The sequence below is a fragment of the Xenopus laevis genome, chromosome 2L (assembly GCF_017654675.1).
Source record: "Xenopus laevis strain J_2021 chromosome 2L, Xenopus_laevis_v10.1, whole genome shotgun sequence".
In the NCBI taxonomy this organism is placed as follows: domain Eukaryota; kingdom Metazoa; phylum Chordata; class Amphibia; order Anura; family Pipidae; genus Xenopus; species Xenopus laevis.
Genome location: NC_054373.1, coordinates 180,443,448 through 180,452,743, shown reverse-complemented (window position 1 = coordinate 180,452,743; position 9,296 = coordinate 180,443,448).

The window sequence follows — 9,296 nt, the reverse complement described above, 5'->3', positions numbered from 1 at the left end:
GTGGATAGGAATTGTCAGAAGTTCCCTAATTGCTCTGCAGGGAAATTCTCATACTTAAGAACAGCAGGGGGAGCCCCCTCCTTACTTCCCAGCCGTGCAGAACTCAATCAGCTTTGTTTGTTTCCCTTTAGAGCAGTCGGCGACTGTGTAGAGATTCATATTGGATTTTATTTTTTACCTTTACATCCCCTTTACTTTTTCCAACTCCAGCTGCAGGGACAAAGATCATGGAGCCAGATTTAAACAGATAAACTGGGATTATATTTGGAGGATTATTTTGCTGCAGCCACTGGTTCTGCAGAGTTGGAGAAAGTTTGTATTAATCAATACAAAAAGTATTAGATTACATGACAACTAGGGATGTAGCGAACTGTTCGCCCGCGAACTAGTTCGCGCGAACTTCGACCGTTCGCGTCCGCCGAATGTTCGCGAACGTTTGGGAACGTTCGCATTTTGAGTTCGCGTTCGATCGTTCGACCATTCGACCATTCGAATTCCTTCGACCGCTAAAAATCGAACGATTTCCATTCGTTCGAACGATTGTAAGCATTCGATCGAATGAAAATCATTCGATCTAATGGCTTCGATCGTTCGATTCGAATGAAAATCCTTCGATCAACGATTAAAATCCTTCGATCATTCGAATCGAACGATTTTAGCAGGTGTTCGAAGTTCGCGAACGGCGTTCGCAAACACCAAATCGGCAGTTCGCTACATCCCTAATGACAACACAGGACCCAGTGCAGTCTGTATATTCTGATTATTAATCAGTCTTGCTGTATCGGCTTCTGGCAGATATTATTTGACTTGTGCTGTTTTGTTCATTTATGACAATCCCTAAGCAGCCCAGAACACACTGAGCATGTGCACAGTCTTGGTCTTGCAAAGATGAATAACAAAGTTACCAGATGGTGACCCCCTGTGGCCAACTTTTAAAGCATAAATCATTTGTTTTATTAGGCTTGTGGTGCAGTAAGTTCATGTTTATGTTTAGTAAACAAAATACAGCATTTCCAGCCTTATCCTATTTTACACTTTACTTCCCCTTTAAGACACAATATGATGTTGTATTGCAACTGTCTCCCAAAATGTGGTAAATTAAAAACTGATATAAAGATCCCCAGAAAGCCTTATGTCTGAGGACGGCATTTGATCATGATCATCCTTATGTAGATCATCATTAATGTTCTAGGGGCATCTCACCATTCTTTTCCAGTGCAACCAGTATCAAAGCCAACTCCTAAGTTCAACAGAAGTTCCACTGAGTTTCACTATATTTGGTGGGACATTCCTACCTTGGGCTCCACCTTCCCTAACAGTCTTTATGTAGTCCTACTTTCGTTGTGTCTTTACATTTCCTACTGGGTTCTGTTGATATTCTGCCTTGAACAAAACCTCTGTTATGGTATAGGGGGATTGGTGGCTTTGGGTTAGATGTATGTCTTTCTTTATATATGACCCTAATGATCACAGACACCCACAAGACCCAGAACCTAAACACACGAGACAGCCACTCTATAACGCAAGGCACATTGTATCAGTAATAAACTAAAAATAATGAACTCATAATCAATGTTTTGAGAGAGACACAAATACAAATTTCAGCTGATTCTCCTTAAGACCTGAGCAGAGTCTGAGCTGCAGAAAAGTCACAAGTGAGTTCAATTCCAGTGAGACTCTCTCTCTCTGTGTATAAATACCTCTTATATCTCCAGCACAGTCACTGTTAAATATTGGGTATTGGAAAAATGGTTATATTCCAGTATTGATTAAGTTTGAATATGTTTTATTTGTGCACTCATGACTTGTCATTCACACATCCTTCACACATTGGTTCCCATACTCTATTTATTCCCTAAGTCAAATGGATTAGGTTACAGGAAACGTATGGAATGTCTTATGGGTAGGCTGGGGGAGGTGTATCTCACAGATTTTGAATAAATTCCTGAACAAAGAGAAGTTCGCTCTCACACTGGACACAGACACACACACAGACACACACTGACTCTCACATAATACAGACATACACAAAACTTTATACAACATATGATACATACATATTATTTTGGTAGGCTGTCAATAGAGCATTTGACTGGCTAGGTATTTGTTAATTTGTATGTATTTTCTGTAACATATTTTCTACACATTAAATATATTTAAATATCACCTTGGTGAGTTGTGTTTATCGACCATAGAACTTATACAAATTATTAATAAGACAATAGTTTCTAACAGATGGCGAGCCTAGTCAGATTATAGACCTGGACATTAGACATCTACACATTCTGTCAGCTTCAAAGGGGGACAGGAGGGTGTAGCTGAACTGAAGCTTCCAGATGTCTATATGAGTAAAAGAACCTAGAAGTATTTTGTGTAAGTATTACAGGCATTGACATAATTGCGGACGCAGTGAGAAAGATTCTGCTTTCCGGTGAGTATGGATTTTCTTGATAATTTGGCTAATAAGAGCAAATTCAAGTTTGATATCCCTCATAGTGTTATGTCTGATGCAGAGATATGGTCAGATCTGTATACTCAATGTATGAATGCTAATGTGTTGGTAGAGAGAAAAGATATTTCATTTTCCAGATTGAAACATAAAATCCAGAATGTAATGCTATTAGTGAAAACGTTTAATACTTTAATGTGCTCCGAGAGGAAGGAAAATGATGCAGAAAAGATTACTGCTCCAATAAGAGAGAAGTAGAATGTGACAGAGTTAGCAATGACTGTCTGGATAAGGAAATTTCTAAGCATGAACTTAGACTGTCAGAAATAGAGTCAGTTTTGCAAAGGAATAACCAGGTTTCGGTTATTACAAAGGAACAGAGATCCATGTTGGTTCCGGATCTCAATAATCCAGAATTAGACTATGACAGGGCAAAACTGCAATTAAAAATTAATAAACAGTTATTTAAAATTGTGAAAGAGATTCCACATTTCAACCCCAAGTTAAATGTCCTCATGACTTCTGATCTATTTGAATCTCATATAGAGAAATATGATTTAAGTGAGGAACAGAAGAACAAAGTTTTTAAACTTTGGGTGCCAATACAGATTTGCCATAGGTTATCAATACCAGTGACTGAGCCAGGGATTGATATAGATGGGAATCTAATATATGGCTCTAGAAGGGAGAGGCTTTTGCAGCTTAATTATATAATTAATGGAGAAGAGTTTTTAACACTGCACTGCTTAATGATCTGAAGACCTCCATAGACGATGACCCATTTGTGTTTATGGGTGTATTTGAGCAAGCATACAGGCTGGTTATGGGTATTAAAGAAGATCAAGTTCCTGAAGAAATGGTGAGAGTTTTTGTAAAGAAGTTTCAATACTTAGATACAGGAGCTGTTGTCCGTGCTTCAATGTTTAACACTCTTACAGAAGCAGCCACTTACATTGATAAGTATAGGAGACATCTTGTGCTGCAGAGCTCAGACCCCACAAACAAGCATGTGATCAGAGAAATATGCCAAACAAAAGAAGCAGATATGAAACCACATAAGAAGGCTTATTGTTTTTTTGTGGGAAATTAGGTCATCTATTAAGGAAATGTTTTTTACGTAGAAAATCTATGAAACGATTTAAGGTTGATAAAGATTCTGGAATTATACAAGAGAAAGTTCAGGCAAAGCAACTAGATGCACAGAATGGCCACTACCAATGTCCCATAGACAGACCAGTCTGTCCTTACAAAAGACCTAGGGCTGAAGACAAAAGGAGTTACTCTTTGTTAATGAAAACAAGGAATGATTACTGAATAGGGCCAGAGAAATGTTAGTACTTATTCTTTAAAGGTTTGAGAAAGTGTGAGTAAATAAATATGATTGGATACAATTTTTAAGAAAGTAATATTTACATGGAAATATGCAGTAATGATCGTAATGTGTTTTACTATATAGCAGGAAAGGTGAAGTTTAATATGTATTAACTGTTTATACTGTAGAATATCTTCTACTCCCAACTCGCTCTTTAGACAAATGCCAGGTTAAGATTATTAAATAGCTATTTTGTCAGTGGAATTATAAATATCAATATTGTATCATGATTTATTGTCTAGCTTAAACTGTATCTATATGCAGGATGGGTTCTGTAGAGCTATATTTTGTATATAGCCTAAACATTAGAAGGTAACTTTTTATAATTTATAACCAAATGTTGTATTGGTTATAAGAAAGACTGGGAAGATTTAAAGGAAATCCAGTGAGTAAGTTGAGAATGATTTTTTGTAAGTTTCAAAAACAATTTGGTGCATCTTGGCACCAGCACTGTTTTCATGTCTGGATTCCAATCTACCCACCCCCATCCTTGGGTGTCATGTTATGTTTTTTTTTAACCAGAACAAAGAGGATATTTTGATTCCACTGATCTAAATATTTTAAATAGTAATATCCATAGAACTTCAAGTGGGACTGATGTTGAGGTTTTATAATCAAATCAGATTCACAAATGTTTAGATGTTGACTTGGTTTTTCCCAAATTATAAATTTATACATTGAATATTCTAAATTGTAAGATTTGGCTCTAAAGAGCATACTAGTAATGCTCAGGTTACACCACTGAGTGATTTACATAACTGTTCAACCAGAACATGGTGTTTATGTAATGAACATATGTCTACAGTATAAAAGGGGGGCAGATAGACAAATCTTATTTCCTAAATACTGCATTATATTTCCATGTAAATTGCTAATAAATTTAGGGACACTAATTACAGTGATTTTTTGGTATATTTACAAATGATGCAATTATTTCACTTACCTTTGCTGAATAAGTACAGAGCTAAAAGATTAAATACATCTTAGTATATAATGGGATTTGTATGTTTCACATGTTTTCACATAAAAATATAACAAATTTAAGTGTGAGGCAGGAAGCATTGGAACAAAAGCATTTGATAGTGGGATTCACAAGAAAGTAAAGGCTAAAGCTTAGACCCTGAGTTATTTGTAACAGGATATGTAAATGTTGGAAAGATACATTTCATGAAGGACTAAAGAATTTTGAGACCAGTAACTTTTTGTTTGTTAAATGAAATGTGCTCTAACTTGTTATGATTATTGTAGGATATGGATTCCTTTTCCACATTAAAGCATCATGGATAAAGAGGATATAAAGGAGAAGCTTTCTTGTAGTACATAATGGGGGAAAGCATGCATGATATTTAGATTTGTGTGAAAATTATTTTTACATTGGAAAATGTAAAGACTAACATGAGCATGTTTTGCATGGTAGTAATGTAATAAACTCTAATATCAACTAATTTTTCTTAGTTGACTATACTATGCATAACTTTTATTTTTTAGGTGCACATATGGAAATCCTGCGCAGGTCAATGAATTGGCAATTTTTTTTTTTTCTTTTTGAACATACATAATAACGTACGTATTGATATGATCAGGTTAAGGAAAAGGAATTTAAAGAGTACTCTATATACATCTTATAAACCTTTGTTAGTTTGGATTATTATATGAACTGGCCAGTCATGTGATAAAATATTTGAAACTGTCAAAGATATTTGTAAGATGTATATGTTCAATAACCATGGAAGTGATGAATATGGATCCATTATATTATTAATAATAACTTTTTCTTTGAAAGATTATGAACTGTAAATATATAAGTTTAGGTTTGGTTAATCCTATTGTTGTGATATACAATATGAATTCAAGCTCAGAATTGTTTTTTATTCATAACAGGGAAAAGTAATGTCCATGAGCCTTTGTTCTGAAATTGTCAGAAATCTAACCTATAGTACCATACTACTATAGTATCAATATCATTGTAGTCAAAACCTTGAACTGGTTTCCTACAGAGATGAGTAGTTCAGCAAGGGATTAGATAATTTAAGTACGAAATGTATCTAGAAAGATAGTTTTATAGAAATGTCATCCTTGAGGTATATTTCTAAGATGTGTTATTTGAACAACGGTCAACTTTTATGCAGACAGAATTTATTAAAGCATGGGGCAAATGCTGGGAATAGCATTTTATTTGAACATACAACTCCTATATCATACATGGATTTCATTTTAGTGTTATTGAGGGTACATTTAACTGTGACTGATGTTTAAGGTGGTCTACAAAATGGAATACACTTATTTTGACTATGTACAGTTATTTGCTTTAATAACCGATATCTGATTTATTGGTTGGATACCTTTGGTTTTAAGAATGTCTTGAACAGATGGGTTTTGGGATCAAATGACATGAGGTCACATAGTTGACCTTTGGTAATTAAAGCTCATGAGAACTGTGGGACATATGTTTTTTTATGATACGTGTTCCGAATTAGTTTTGACTCCATTCTTATAAACATTAAGGAAAACAAGAAGAACTCAAGATAACCGTAAAGTGCTTTCTTTCATCAGAGAAAACAATTAAACTTTGCTTCTTACAAACATGATATTTATAGGACAATGTATATTCTCACCACTATTTGCAAAAATAGGAGAACTGTTTGTTTCCATGTCTAATATATCTGCTGTGCAAAGTAAAATTAAAGCTAGGAATTAATTAAATACACATATTAATAAAGTTTCCCTTCACATGTAATTATACTGAAACCAGGATTTAGATATTGTTTACAACATTTTTAAGGAAAGGTTAAAATGGACAACTACTTTTTATATGGACTCATATGAATGTTTTATTTTATCCATTGGGAATGTGAATACATAGTTTATGTTTGTTAATATTTTGTTTTTATGCATTCACAAAAGGTTTAAGTGATTTCACTGTGGAGGACATTGTTTGAATGTGAGATGTATTTAATATACAGTGTAATATCATATTCATGAGAATGGCATGGTAAGACAGTGATAGTAGTTTAGATTAAATAAATAAGTGCAGCTTTTGCACTAGCTATAGATCGAGATGGATGAAATTCTGTGAGACTATGGAAGAGACAATCGACAATGGAAGAGGAGCACCATCGTTCAAGGAGAAATGCAAGTTCCAGAAGTAAAAGTTGTTTGTAATACGGACTGTGATTCAGGATGACTTAACTGAAGGATATCAATAATTTCATGAAAAATTATTTTCATTCTGAACTATAAGAACTTTTTACAAAGTGTCTCAATCTTTTTAAATTTGCTTTTGTCTGGTTCCATTACTGAAAGTCTGCAGTTTTCCAAGAGCCTGCCAACGACTGTGGTGTTTATTGCTTATTCAAGTCACACCTTCGTTTCACACTGTATGGACTAAAATATGATTGTTCTGTATCAGGGTAACTGCAAAGTGACCAGGGGCCTTAAAAAATGGCATTGATAATACATGTACTGGTGCAATTCCCTGATTCTATACAGATGATTCATGAGTGATCAACTATGGAAGTCAAGGCTTATATCTGCCAGACCCAACTGGACCAAAGGGTCGTAGGAAGCCTCTGCATAGACACATCTGTCATCAATCACAGGAGGAATGTTTGCCATATATTGTGTTGCAAAAGAAATGAAATGACTGTAACTTTGTTGAAAGTGACTCCCAGAACAGAGTACTTGGCTCTTAATTTTCCATTTTTGATGTTTATGGATACATTTTATTGCAAGATCGTGAAAGGTGTGATAAAGAATTCAATATCAACTGCAACTAAACACAGTGCTATGAGTAAAGGCTGTAATGAAAGATTTTTAAATCCACATCAGGAGGACATGATTGAATAACTAGAAGATGGAACCAACTTTAGAATATAGATAGGATATTTTTAATTCTGGTGAACTATCACTACTTACCATCTCATTACATGATATTAAATCAATTATGTTATGTTATTTGCATCAGACTTCGGAAATATGAAAACATTTCTGGATGTCTTTTGGGATGTAGTTTCAAGGACAATGGGATAATATGTTCTTGGCAAGTCAAATGTGCAAAGGGGGATTTGTTAAATATTGGGTATTGGAAAAATGGTTATATTCCAGTATTGATTAAGTTTGAATATGTTTTATTTGTGCACTCATGACTTGTCATTCACACATCCTTCACACATTGGTTCCCATACTCTATTTATTCCCTAAGTCAAATGGATTAGGTTACAGGAAACGTATGGAATGTCTTATGGGTAGGCTGGGGGAGGTGTATCTCACAGATTTTGAATAAATTCCTGAACAAAGAGAAGTTCGCTCTCACACTGGACACAGACACACACACAGACACACACTGACTCTCACATAATACAGACATACACAAAACTTTTATACAACATATGATACATACATATTATTTGGTAGGCTGTCAATAGAGCATTTGACTGGCTAGGTATTTGTTAATTTGTATGTATTTTCTGTAACATATTTTCTACACATTAAATATATTTAAATATCACCTTGGTGAGTTGTGTTTATCGACCATAGAACTTATACAAATTATTAATAAGACAATAGTTTCTAACAGTCACTTTTATGTTCTTCCCTTTAAACAGCTCCCATCGCCCAGTTCTACCCACCTCCCTAACACTGCCAGGGACCCGAGTGCCCACTTGTATTCACATCTGTACAATCGCTGGATGGAGAAGCTCAGATCTGAGAGACAGATAGACCATCTGGTGTTGGCATTTCCAGACTGAGCAGGTACTTTGTTTAGTAGAAGCTCTGTACTAATACACATACATGTAATGAGAATGCCCTGCTTTATGGCACAGATCCTATATGTTATCCACATAATAGAAATTTGAGCTTTGAGCAGGATTAATGAGCAGAATAATTGACAAAAGAAAGCTTGTTATTGATCAATGGCTAATTTGTCTCCATGTAGTAGTGGGCATGATGGACACTAAAAACCTAGCGATGTCTCAGATATCCCACCTGTATTTTCTTTTTTATTCTCTCCTGGAGCTGGGAACATAGAGGCAGTTGAAAGTGGAAAATTTGGACAAAGTTTTAATAAACTGCCAAGCAATTATTTGTGTGAAGGTGACTTTATTTTTAGTTGGAACCTGCTCAGAATCATACAGTTGCTTGTATATGATTTCGAGCTGTCACTGAATGGTCACCAGGTTCTGTTGGGCCCAAACAGTTCACAGTAAGTGCACAACACAATATTGCATTAGGAATCGCTTATGTTGCAGGACTGTTCACAAATAGTGAATTTTGCGCGAAATTCGTGAAACGGGGAAAAATTCGCGAAACGGCGCCAGCGTCTCGTTTTTGACGCCGGCACCCATTTTTGACGCCGGCGACCCGTTTTCGACGCCGGCGCCCGTTTTTGGCGCCAGCGTCCGTTTTTTCGTAAAAAAATTTTTGACGCCGCCAAATTTTTGCCGCGAATTTTCGCGGGCGCTTTGCAAATTTATT